The 13,962-nt window shown below is 40.1% G+C and overlaps 1 protein-coding gene across 6 annotated transcripts in view; it reads right to left on the bottom strand.

Annotated features, from left to right (window-relative positions):
* Positions 1–13,962, bottom strand: part of LOC111339228 (TNF receptor-associated factor 2) — a 49,869-nt gene that overhangs the window by 16,826 nt on the left and 19,081 nt on the right. For 3 of the 6 annotated variants that reach the window (XR_016000666.1, XM_088758756.1, XM_022945837.2), the window contains 2 exons: positions 8,283–8,361; positions 1,258–1,524 (listed from right to left, as the gene is read on the bottom strand). The gene's annotated coding sequence lies outside the window, so the exon portion shown is untranslated. Of the gene's footprint in view, positions 1–1,257; positions 1,731–8,282; positions 8,362–8,430; positions 8,498–13,962 lie in introns of those variants that run through there. The other 3 variants (XM_022945835.2, XM_088758758.1, XM_088758757.1) reach the window with 3 other exon arrangements.

Here is a 13,962-nt window from a genome sequence, read left to right as displayed (position 1 = left end):
AGGGGACTACTTAAAAAGAAAAAAAAAGCCATAAAAAGGCTATATTGAAAAAATATAAAAAGGCTATATTATGGCTATATTTAAAAAGGCCATATTAGTATACCTCAAGAACTAGCATTTTACTGTGAATTTGATGGACTCGGAGGTCGAAACAAATTTCGGTTACCACGGATCCATACTTCTTCCAAAGGGAAGCATTCATTTCAATTTCATGGACCCAGATTGTGGAGCATATTGAATGACCTACTATCGATATGATGTCAATATAACAAACCGTCTTGACATTGTAAATTAGATAAGAATGTCTTTTTATCATTTACTTCGTGATAGTTTTTATGTTATTATTTAATTTTATCCTTCTCTCAAAGATACCAGTGACTCTTCAATCCGAGTTGAAATGAAGTTTACCACTGCTGTACATACAGCTCGACAACCGTAGTGGAAGTCATCACCAGAGAAATTTACAGACATACCTTTTCAAAGTGAAGGGCTGTTTATCATTAGAATGTCACGTTTGAAATTTATGTTACAGGAGTTAGTCACGCGTTTCCCTTATGTTTATATTGGGTGCTCACAATAGATGTATGAAATCTCTATCATTCTAATTACTTTCATCGATTTCGTCAAAAATTTTCTTTTTGAAGTGTAAAGATGCGTTACGATTGCACATCCCATCTACTTGCAGATCATTAAGCGATTATACTTGGTCAAATGAGGGTTGTGCGACTTCCTACGCATCTGGGTTGTAAAAGGTGCTTACGTACGCACCATCTTCATCGGGTTCGCAAATCACTTAGGCAGCATCCCAATTTCTTTATAAAATTTCCCCTTTATTTGTGAAAAAAGGATGCAATCGATTTGGACGAGTTTGTCAAACAAATTGCATTTATACCTGAATAACTTTCGAAAATCGTGAACGCATGTTGAAATAAACGATCTCAGCAATAAAACAATTGTGCCTAAAGGAAATTAACAAAATTAGGATTCTCTATTTAAAATCGTGTGCAAACCACTAAGACCTGTCTAACTTAGAATACATAAGCTGGTTTTTACAATTCTATTTTAAGACTATGACTACTGACGCATTAAATGAGGGGGATTCCCAAATAGTGGTGATGTTAGTTTCTTCTGTGATTTGCGTTTCACTACTTGCATTTTACCTTTACATATTTTAAAACGCTATTTCCGGAGGATGCATTATCGGCGGCTTCGCCGAATTCCAGAGTCGGATTGCCTGTCATTTACTTTCAAACCTACCTTTTCAGCGTTCAGAAAACCCTGGGAAAGAAGGTAACACACTTTAGACCTCGCTTTTCTGCCTCTTAGGAGATCTTGTTGGAAGTTTACAAGCTCGCTCAACCGCTGTATTTAAATCAATATAATGTGAAGCTTTAGTATGGCACAAATGTCACGCAGGGTCTTAACCAACTCCTCACACTTGTATTGTTGCGCCAGGTGTCACCTTGCTGGAGTAGTACTCTATCTTATTCAAGCTTGTAAAGTAGAGAAGCTGTTTTTTGTTTTCTGCAAAAAGAAATATATCCTTTTCATAAATTGCGTTTGAAACCTTGGTCCGCAAACACAATTTGAAGGGAGATTATTCATTGAGAAAGACTTCCTGTCTTCTTCAAATTAGATACACACTTCCAATGGTTGATGTTCAACAACATCTGTGTACACGTGGTCTCAAACAAAGCACCTTTCAAAAGACGGCAAATGAAAAGGTGCCATTTATCTAATGAAAATTCGTTTCACTGAAGCGGCATTCAAATCATAACATAGTGACTCAGCAACTTATTTATTTCCCTCATTTCCTAAGTTTTATCCATTATCTATTTCTCATTTGTTCAGTCCTAGTATCGGAGGCCTGCCATTTCTCCTATCTTTTTATGAGAGTTGTTAAAGATACAATGAATATATGAAGTTCATGTATTTTGAACTGCGGTTATAGATACGTATGATGCACGATCCTCGCAGTAGAGAGCGCTATTTATGCAATAGCGAAAATCAGACCTGAAAAAAATCGGGCCTGTACGGGATTCGAACCACTGACCTCTGCGATACTAGTGCAGCGCTCTACCAATTGAGCTAACAAGCCAACTGGGAGCAGGCCGTTAAGTTGATTCGTAATAAACGGGATTTATCATCATGCTAGGTTAGCACCGGGGCAAATTACAGGTAACGATCACCTGGAACAGAAAGTGTTTCTGTCGAGGCAGAATTCACGCCAGGTAATAGTAAACCGCGAGCATTCTCGAATTTGTGAGAGAATATCGGTAAGGTATTGTTCAGAGTAGTTCCATGCTTTCTATCTACTTACTTTGAGTGGTTGGCAACAAACTGTCAAGTTTTTGTCAAGGTATCGACCAAAGTGTCAATTTCTTGACGCGAGTGACAAGAGCTTTCGCTGTAAGACCTTCAATCTTATAATCACATTTAAGAAGCGTACTTGGGCGCCAGTTCAGTTTTAATAGGAAAGAGTTCTGGATCTTTCTTTGGGATGAGTTTGATTATTCCTCGTCTTTGCGTAACTGAAAGCTGTCCCTTTCGATTCCAATGATTGATCCATTCTAACAGATATCATTCAGATCATGCCAAAAATTCTGCGGGGATGTCGCCGGTACCTGGTGTTTAGTCTAATTCCATAATTTTTAACGCTTGTAGAAGTTGCTCTTTACTTAATAATACTTCTTAGTTTTCTTTTTATCTTCGTTTAAGGTGTTAAGGTTCATGTCTTCAGCAAAATTACATCTCGAATTGTCCAAATCCTGTTCACTTACACGGGATTTGTAGAAATTTTCTTAAAAAAATTTGGCACTGATGTAATATTTCCTCGTCAATATTGATAAAGTCGTACTCTCCGACCTTTAACTGACTAATAAGTCCCTTTTGAAATTTCTCCTCTCAAGATTCAAAAGTTAATTCTTATTTTTCCTCGAAATTATTTTTAACTCTTGTTATGAACAGTTCTAGTTTCGTTGCGTGACTTTGAACAATGCGTGACTAGCGAAATTTGCGTGATTATTTTTCTCTGTTCCTCCGTGGTTTTAAAAAGTTAAGCGATTGCGGTTTCCTATATATGACAGCTCATGAATAGTTCGTTTTCCTTTATTTGACAGTTCATGAATAGCTCGTTTTAGGACTAGATTTTTTAGGTTTTGATTTCGGTTGCGATCAGCGTCAGTATTGCAAACATTGAAGTAAGCTTCATCGTATTAGTTCTTCCAAGCCAGAGATCCACTCTTCAGAATCTTCTAATCAAGTACAATAAAGATTAAAGAAATCTCTGATGGTTTGATAAGTTTGTCGCCTTCTGTACTAACTCCTTATAGTTAGTCTGATATAAATAGAATTACTCTCAGAGGCTGTATAACAGATGGGTAAATTCCTTCAAAGGTTGCAAATTACTGACGGACATTTCTTCTTCTAGCGAAGAACTCGAACCTTTTGTTTTCTTTTCCTTCCTTCCTTCCAAAAGTCAGAAAGACTTTTACAGTTTAAATCTGAGATAAATTTACAACTGGGGCAATGAAAAAGCCAATTTGGGCCATGGTGCGGGGCCCAATCTCCTTTAATACCTTCTAGCTTAAATTAATGTATATTTTATTAATTTTTAAATTAATTACGTTTTCAAATAAGTTTATTGTCCTGCTACAGACTATTCGTCTATTTTTGTCGCAACTTGTTTAGTATGTCCAGTGTTGCTGTTTTGTTGCGTGTGACATAAGATCACTTCAAGTAGTCTGTTTAAGAAGTGAAAGATGACCTAACGCCGGAAAAAACGATACTGCCTCCTGCAACGTCTGACTTTTTAAATGTACATTACAATCGAGTAATTTATGACTCAACTTATCGAAGGATACAAGAAAATAAATGGTCATAACAGTACATGGTTAATGATTATTACCTTTAACTGTCAACAACCTACTAAAAAGGCCTTCTATCAACTTGATGGAATAAAGTATATCTTTGGTGTTTGCCAGCTTTTTTCACTGATTTCTTCTTTCTCGGGCCACGTGTTGTAACCCTTTCATAATAACCGAATAATCATAACGAAGAGATCGTGTGCTACAAACTGTTAATGCTTTAGGACCTTTAGGCTCACAAGTTTGCATAACAGTCCGTTTTCTTATTTCAAAGCTATGCATATGATTAAGCCATCAGTTGAGGTGAATGGAAATGATAGAGGACCCTGTGTATATCAGCTACAATTACAATGCCTACCCTGTGATCAAATGGAGCTCGGAGTTTCATAGGCAACCCTCTACAAATTTAGTTAAATTATTCCACGTGCCTTCAAGTAATTCATGGAGCACACCAAATGTTATGCAATGATAGCTCTCCAAAGTGTCCCATCCATTTTAAACACTCGTGTCACGAGAAAGGTGACAGAACTGGTCGCGCATCACGCTCCCGGAGGTATAGGGAAAATATGGACTGGACTATTTTTTGGACCATATTTTTTCGGAACATTTTTTGGACCATTTTTTTTTTTTTTGGACCATTTTATCGGGGGGAGGGGGGAGGCAAACCATTAGTAGTCTATGCAAATGAATAAAGGCTGATAGTTTCGAAAGAAACTGTTTGGGGCTGCGTCGGTGGGAGTAACGAAATAATTTGGATATATCAACAAAGTTGAAATGGTAAATTGGCCACTGTAATGATTACAAAAGCTGACGTTTCGAGCGTTAGCCCTTCGTCGGAGTCTATGCAGTCCATCAGCACTCAGGGAGGCAGCATGGTCGAGTGGAGTGGTCAGCGTGTCGGACTTGCAATCCGTCGCTACCGGGTTCGAGTCCCGCCCTGGCCACTACTTGGATTTGTTTCACTGTAGCCCCGAGTTTCAAATCCTCGGCCATGCTTGTAATATAGCCAACTGGTTTACCTTCGGCCAGTTGGGATTCTTAACAACGTTATTTTCAATTTGAATTATTTGTTTAAGTTGTTTCGTGGAAAACCTGTAAACTAGCTTCTAGCTACGTGTTTCTCCACGCTAAACTGTTTATTATTATTATTATTATATCGCAGAGAAATCAACTGAATGCTACATTCTAATCAGGCAGCACAGGGCGAAAACCGTAACCTGTGACCCATGGAGTAAAAAATAAATGTACATTAACTAATCCTAAAAAGCTTTTCCGTTGTGTCTACGGTCCTCCTTCTAACAGGAACTCAAACTGCCACCTTGAAAGTCCGGGCAATATTCAGTGTGCCCGAGAGCACTGCCCTCTGCATCTTTCGCAGTACGTCTGTGCTTCTGCCTCCCACCAACTCGCGCATCATGACATCCAGCTCCCGTGACCAACCCCCGAGGGCATCCATAATGATGTTATATTGCTTCACCTCGTAGCCTGGGAACTGCTGCGTTAGTTCCCAGCGAAGGGGTCCGTACTTCAGTGTCTTCTCTTCATCCTTTCTTGTCCGATTGTTAACCCATGGGCAGTTCATTTCTAGCGTCACAACTCTCTTGCAGATATGATTTACAATGCGTGCATCCACCTATTGCAGCTGACCAGTTGTTGATCAGCATATATAGGGACATCCCAATAAGCTTTAACATTCTCTGACTCGTACACGGGCTTCGGCTTGTCGGGTGAGTACCAGGGTGGTATCTCGTCTATAAATCCCTCATCATACAACAGTTCGTAAAACAGTACCTTCAGTGCTGCGTCGTGTCTAGAGAGATACTTGCTCTGGGCCAGCGCACTGCATCCTGACAAGATATGTGCCACACTCTCTGGAGCCTTGCCACATAATCTGACTTATTATTATTATTATTATTATTATTATTATTATTATTATTATTATTATTATTATTATTATTAATATTATTATTATTATTATCATTATTATCAGGGAGGGATGGTAGGCAGACAGTTGTTACTAAGGGAGGGGTGGAGGACGAACTATTAGTACACAGAAGGGTGGGAGGTTGATGTATTAGTAACTACTACTAATTTATGGAGTATTCACAGGCTCGAACAAATTATTTTGAGCGGTTTTGGACTGACTATTTGTATGTAAAAATTTTGGCAGTTTCTTTGTTTCGCAAAATTGCCAGCGCGCGCTGGAAGAGCGCAAGGGTAAGTCAAGTTTGATTTTTGTCGCCCGTGAAAATGAATCCTTCTCAAGTGCTCCTATTTTCGCGACCGTGATCGAAGCGCGAGATCTGGTCATCTACGCAAGCCTTAGTTTTTCGCGTGAACGATCCACTTAGATAATTTAAGTTCTATCAGGTAAGATTTTGAAGAACTTTTTATTACAAAAACAATCCCCAAGAACAAGAGACTCGGCGGTTACTTCTGCATCACAACGAATAAAACCGCAAATTGTTCACAACATTTCCCTATATGGTTTGTGCTATTTCACAGAAAGATTCGCGCCAACTTGCAGAGTATTTTAAAACGTAGCCAGAAAACACTTACCCTGTCCTCCTTTTTATGCTTGCGGCAGAATCCCGAAGTTGGTTCTTTATCGCTTGAACCATCCACTACACAAACAGAGGTCACAGTTAAAACTACTAGTCATTTTGTTTTAACAGACTGAAAAAGCTATTCTTAGCGGAACAGATTGCCCTTCTCTGGATTTTCCCTAAAACAACAGACCAAGCAGTAATGAGACAACAGCTACCTTTACAATTTCCCGTGATTTTTCGATGGCAGTCAACATCGCCTCCTCCTCGTCCTCTGCCTGGTTACTTCCTCCACCAACTGTTTGTCTTCTGCCCTCTTACCGCATCAGCGAACGATTTCGAAGAGGAATCCATTTTCTCAAATCGAGCAAAAACACTACTGTACTTTTAATATGGGAAGCGCAAATATCGATTATATCTGTTTCGCAAACAAAGGAGTTCATCAACAATACCGGAAATCGCGGCCAGGTTTGTTTTCCAATTTGCCCGGGCCGCTACCAATCACATCCTTGTATAAAAGCCTACGAAACCTGCGAAGTGGAACTATGGTGTGTACTGTTGCCTGCCAATATTTTCCGTCGGCAAAACGTAAAAGTCCGATTCTGCCTGGGAAATTTTAATGTCTGAAGCTTGGATATGTCAGGAGAGTTTCGTTAACAACTAGGTTACACCCCATGTTGGGAAACCATTCATAAAGACATCGCACTTTTTCTTCGCTTTTTCTGTCACATACAAGGGAAACGTGAGGCAACTGGAAGATGATTCATGCTAACCTGTGAGTATCATTTAGCACTGGCACAAGACGACTTAACAGGCACACGCATGACTTAACACTGCTGATAGCGCTGATAGACTGCAGAGACTACTAATGGTCTGCCTTCCCCCCCCCCCCCTCCCCCGATAAAGTGGTCCAAAATACGGTCCAAAAAATAGTCCAAAAAATAGTCCGGTCCATATTTTACCCTATTTCAGCTCCCGTATGAAGGAGGCCTACATACTTTCAAAGAGAAAACTGAAATCTTATATTTCGATGACCGTTTTTGCCAAGCAACACTGTTGCTATTACAGCATTCCTAAAATAAGGGACGAAATTTAGGCCGGTTTACTTTTCCTTTTTCGAAACAGATTGTTGTCTTTACACTCTTTTTTAGTCCCGCGTTTCCAAACAAATCGTTCAGGTGTGGTCTATTCCAGGCTTTCTGAGGCAAACCAGTCACTTAAGTGCCACAGAGTGATAAAAGAGGAGGGGTTGTATGGGATGCACCCTACCAAATCCTGTCTCCCTTTTTGGCCCTCACTACTATCCTAACCGTTAATGAACTGAAAGCGTCGAACAGGCTACACGAAGTCACAAGATAAGTATTGCTACAGGCTCGCGATATTTTGACTGGAACGTCATTGACTTACAACCAACAACGGTATTTGATCTTATATAGTATTTATGCATATACGTATCATTTGCTGTCAAACGTCAGTTGGCAAACGACCGTGACAAATGTCAAACTGAACCCTATTGTTCACTGTCATTTCCGAGAAAGACTGACGCAACAGGAAGTAAAGCTTTCCAAGTACCTCATGAATTAAGAAAGCGAAAGTAGAACATGACAACAGTAAGCTAAAGTAGTCAACTACAGATAACACATGGAAAATCAGACCTTATCCGAACGGAGTGGAAGATAGTAAGACTATGGATGTAGTACCATAGATGAATTCGCGGCATTGCAAGCTGTGAGACTGAGTTCCCATTATCTGATGTACTTCCGCACAACGGGAATATTGATAACGAATGATATACTGAGTGAACAGTATCCTGCTAAGCCAGAAGAATTTAGAAGCCGGATCATACTTGTTTCATACCATACTTACTCACCTCAATGTAATATGAAGGACCGATCCACTGTTTTGCCCCCAATCTGTGCTCTTTTGTATGTGTCTAGAACCCTGAGTAGCTGTGAACATAAGTAACAAATAATAAACGTTTTTGAAAAGGTCAATAAAAGCACTGATCTACTACTCACATTAAAAAAAGATTGCGATTGTTACAGTGAGTGATCTCAAATGGTTATCATTTGATAACCTAGCCGCTCTCTTGAATCGATCTCCGGCAGCCTACAAAACTGGGTACGACTAGGAATCATAGCAAGTCACGTGTTAGGGTGAAGAGAAAATGCTTGAAGTGCATGGAAACATTTCCACGAAATCTAATAGTATGTAGTACAAAGGGGAATAAAATTCCCTCCTACCGTATTGCAAATAATTATAACAACAAATGTTCAGATCTACGTAGAGCACAATTGGCTCAATCATAGAGCAAACTCTAGGGACAAGAAAAAAAAGTATTTACTTTTTCAAGTTTTACTCGACCAGTAACAAGAGAGTGCAACTCCCATTCCTATAAACTCTATGGGAACAAAGTTGCAATAAAAGGGTTTTTTAAATTTTGTTGATTAGATCCGTGCGATTTCCCTGCGGCATCTATGCGGCATGTGGAGGATAAAGAAACTCTATCATCCAACTGTTTGTCATTATGGGGGGTCTGCTAAATGATCGGCTAACAATTCTTAAGCTGATTCATCAATACGTAGACAGTGATTGTGAGTGGCCTAGCAGGAGGCATAATCAGCCTGTGCTCTTATCCAGTGCAAAAATGTGATGAGCAGAGAAAGAAGGACCTCTCTAGGCTGAAGTATGCATGATCCCCCGACATTCTTTACTAATCTCCAGGCTCGGTTATAAATATGGACCAGTAGAGTAGACATCTATATTTATACAGGATAGCCCCTTCAGTTTAGTAAACACTGGTATCAACGGGGGTCCTGTTACCCACCCATCCCATACCCACCCATCCCGCCCCAGAGGAGGACATCCAATGTAGTAACATGAAGTCCTGTGAGGCCGCTGATCGGCAAGCGGTAGAGAAAACCCGGGAGGATTTATTAAAGGCTTGTGTTTTCACCAGTCTGTGTAGTATTTGAGAATTCGTGTTTCGAACATAACACCCATTATGCAGTAATCTCGTGCGTGGGAAATTAATGTCTCCTGCCCCTAACCCTGCAGGGGAAAGGACCTCCATTTATTCTTCCCTATCCGAGAAGACTAGAATATCTAACCATTTCTTGATGTTATAGAAAGGTGGCATATTCTTCTCAATTATTTTAAGACCCTGAGTGTTGGTCCAACTGGGGCTCGAACCCTCGACCTCCCGCACAACAGTCCAGCGTTTTATCCACTGAGCTAACCGGGAGGCCAATGAACAAAGTCTGAAAGTTTCTCAAGAAACTGTGGTGCTGCGTCTGTGGAGGTAAAAGGTAATTTGGTTCTATCAACTAAGTTGAAGTTGTAAATTGGCCACCGTAACGTGTGAAAAAGCTGACCTTTCGAGCGTTAGCCCTTAATTCGTCAGAGCGAATGGAGGAATTGTGGGTTGTGTGTGGGTTTAAATGCAGAAAGCGGAGCTACGCTATTGGTGGTAACATGGCGGCGAGAAAAACACGAATAAATTAGTGGAATGAAAAGCGTAAAGATTATGTTGGCGGAGCTGCACGTGAAGTGATCGGTGATCTTAATGGATCGCTTGGGTCCCGATATTTTCTCAGCGTTGTGAATGAAAGGACAACTTTTGCATCGTGCGCGAGCGCATTTAAAAGTGCCGGGTTGGTCATTAGTTTGGAATGTACTTCTGACCAAAAAATTTTCCATGTTTTTGTCGCGTTTGAATGAAATAAGTGGAGGTTGCGAAAAGATAGTGCCAGTCTCTGGATCGTTTTAAGTTATTTAAAGTTTTTAAGAATAATGGATTTAACTGAGTGGTTGTGAGGGCGAAACGCGAGAGTGAATGGAATGCTGTCGGAATTTTCGTTGGTCGCGGTGGTGACCGCTTGAATGACAGAAACAGGGTAACCACGTTTTTCGAAAAACTGGCACATTGACTCTGGTTTGTGGGAAAAATCAGAGTCATCACTACATAAAACGACGAAGTCTTAGAAACTGAGAAAAAGGAATGGAATTCTTAACATGAGATGGATGCGGAGATGAATACAACAAGTAACTATGTGAGTCTGTAGGTTTGTAATACCCACTAATCCATATACTGTTGCCTTCAATTGAAACTTTGATATCTAAAAAGGATACAGAATTGTCGTAAATTACTCAGGTATATTTTAGAGCCGGTGGAAAGAATTGGCTGCGGTTATTTATTGAGTAAGCTCCTCTCTGGAAGAGGCCGGAGGTAGCGCAATACAGTCGTCGATGTAGCGACGATGGACCGTCGTTCTGGTCAGACGATCATGTTATATTTGATTAAACATTTTTAGACGTAAAAAACTATAAGAAAAGAAAACCATCAATCTACCTGTGTGAGGATTGAATACGTATGCGTTAAATTGATGGTGATGGCAGAAAAGCCACACGGGGCAAATTCCCAGATTTTGATTTTGTAAAGCCTTCGTTTTAAGGAAACGAAGACGACACTTTCGTGAAGCGTTTACACGCTCGAAATTTATCATTATATTCTTAATTGTTTAACAAGTTAATTGTTATTTTGTTACCGTTAACGGAGAATATAAAAGGAAGCGCTGCGGCATGTATAATATCAAAACAGTAGGAACGTAGCAGCGTAGGAACATAGTAGTAAAACATAGTAGTAAACCCACGTTTGGTAGGAAATTTGGTACCCATGAATCGTTGTAAAACGTGACCAAGCCTTGATTCCCACACGGGATTACGTATCTAGGTACGGATTTCTTTAGCTGATAAATGTAGCGATTTTTGTGACCTTAAGCTGTAATGGAGTAGAATATAAACATCTTAGAACGGAACGTGTAATGTTGAATTGGTGACAAGAAAGCCTGAATCAAGTGAAAGTATACAGTCCAAGATTACTGAACCAGCATGTTCGGGAATTCTAAGTAACGCAAGTAGAAAATTCTGCGAAAGACACTTTGAACGCCAAAAACAACGGCAAAGATTTTTTTTTCTGACGTGATCAAATTCTATATTTAAAATTCAGTTTAACAGGCTGGTTGCTCCGTTTTAAGCTTTTATTTTTCGCTGCGCGGTTGAAGTGGAGGAACCTCAGAAATTCCCGACTAGAATTCCACAAACTTCACGCTGAGAAGAAAAAGTTCCCACGCTTTTGCTTCAAGAAAATTGTAGTGTCAAACTAACGGAATATTCATTTAGGTACTTACTTAAAATCCTGCTTACTGATAAGAAAAGGAAATAATTGCTGAGTGAACGTGCTCTCAAGACTTACGGCAATTCGGGTAGCTGTCCGCGATTTCAGCTTTTCAACAGTTTTTGCTTAGTTTAAAGTGTTTTAAGGGGCACTGTCAGTAAAGGTCGGCACACACGAGGGGACTAGTCCCTGCGACTAGTCACAGCGACCAGTTTCATGCGACTAGTCCCTTCGTGTGAACTACACATTTCTGTGGTCGCAGGGACCAAAATTTGGGACCAAAATTTGGTCCCTGCGACTGGTCGCACGAATTCAAACTGGTTTGAATTCGTGCGACCAGTCGCAGGGACTTGTTGCATGAAACAAATGTTTGTCCCTTCGTGTGAACTGTTTGTGCGACCAGTCCCTGCGACTAAACGGTAAATAAGCCAATCACGGGTCAGTAGAATGCGTGACTTCCGGTATTTGTAAACATTGCAGTTTCTATGAATTTTCCCTGACTTCTAGATTTCTACAACTGAAGAATAAAAAACTATTTCTACTTTTGTAAACATATACAGATGTCGGAGCCGTTTTGATGGAATTTTTACCCTATTTGACTCTGTGTCTGTTAAAAATAATAATAATAAAAAAAACGGAACACGTAAAAGCATGAATAATCCGACTGAATAAGTGTAGTTCGTTTGCGTTGATGTTTAATAGTGCTATAATGAAAAGTTACCAAATTTTAATTGTTTTCGTGTAACGCTCCAGACTAAGAAACATCTTTTGCCTCTTAATTTTCCTATGTTCTTGTGCAATTGAGTGCCCCCTTGTGAACGCCTTAAGGGACTAGTCCCTGCTACCGGTCCCCTCGTGTAAACCCTTCAAAGACTTGTCGCCGGAACTAGTCGCACGGACTAGTCGCAGGGACTAGTCCCCTCGTCTGTGCCGACCTTAAAAATCAGATATGATCATCAAAATCGCGGACACAGCCAAAAATCGATTTCGCTCATACTTTCTATAATGATAGACCCTTGTACCAAAATAACCAAAACAGGATTACTTTTTCTAATCTTTTTTTTTTTTAAAGTAATTAAATAGAAACGGTCGAGTGCGGATCGAGCCAAATTTCGATATTCGAAATGGCGAAATTCTGTCATTTTCATGGCTTGCCAGCGTAAGTCGAAAATTATCTGTGAATTTTCCTTTGCTCTAACATTATAGTTAGGGCCTTGAATAATTCATTGATAACATGAAAAGCAGATATGTTCCCGTTATAAATATTTTATGAATTTTCTTCTCAATGACACCCTACGGCTGTTTTCAATAGCTCTACGGTACCCTAAAACAACTGCCAAAAACGCTTGTTGATACGCGAAGAAGAACCCAATAACTATATTGCAGATACAGTTTAAGAATAGGCGTTCTCAGCTACGCTTTTAATTTTTTGGGATAATTTTTGGTTTTGCAGTAACCCTTGTTTGAAGTTTGCTTCTTTTCGAGATTTGCTGCAGCCGCCATGTTGAAGTTTCAACTAACTTGACCATCAAGAAACAATTGATCGCATGTCGAAAAGTACGTTTGAAGTTAAAACATGATAAGTTAACTTAAGATAAGATTTGGTTTCTGTTTCTTATCGAGAAAATTAATTAAATTGGTGGTAGACTGTGGCAGATTTTTGCTTGTTGTCAGTTTGTTTACACAAGATATTTGGTGACTACTGTATCATAAAGCGAGTCTAACTTTTGGTCGAGCCATCGAGGGTCGAGGGTCTTATGTCGAGATCGAGGGTATTTAGTCGTGGGTCCCTTATTTTATGTCAAGGTCCCTTTTTTGTTTGTTTGTTTGTTTGTTTTTTTTCGCAGCCCATGTTCCCATGGTCCCTTTCTTGTTTTTCTTGGACTTAGAAAATATACCCTGGTCCCAGAGGTTCTCTTTCTACCGGAGTACGAGAGTTCGGCGCGAAGCGCCGACCAACGAGCTGCAAAGCAGCGAGCGGAGAGAACCTCTGGTTAGGACCGTCGAGAATCTCACTTTCATACCACCAAGCTTCGGGTGACAGCCATCAATCACGCCCCTTTCCGACAACCAGTCAGAGGTATTTAACTCCCAGAGGTATTTTAGTACTTTACTCTGATTGGTTGGCACTGAACGGTAGGCACTGAACTCGCCTAGATCCTTCAAAGTACACAGATCTCTCGAAACAGTCCTTCGAGAAGTGTTCGGAGTAGATCACAAATATTTCTGTAGGATTGAAGTTTACTCGGCGAGGTCGCACAAATCGCATCCGTTTTTCCCACTCTGATCTATTTGCAAGGCTCCGAAGCAGAGAAATACCTGCAGCATAGTCTGCAGGATTACGTCAGCTTTTAATTATGCATCGATGCCCAGT

The sequence above is a fragment of the Stylophora pistillata genome, chromosome 4 (genome assembly GCF_964205215.1).
Source record: "Stylophora pistillata chromosome 4, jaStyPist1.2, whole genome shotgun sequence".
NCBI lineage: Eukaryota > Metazoa > Cnidaria > Anthozoa > Scleractinia > Pocilloporidae > Stylophora > Stylophora pistillata.
This window is presented reverse-complemented; position numbering and strand designations above follow the sequence as displayed.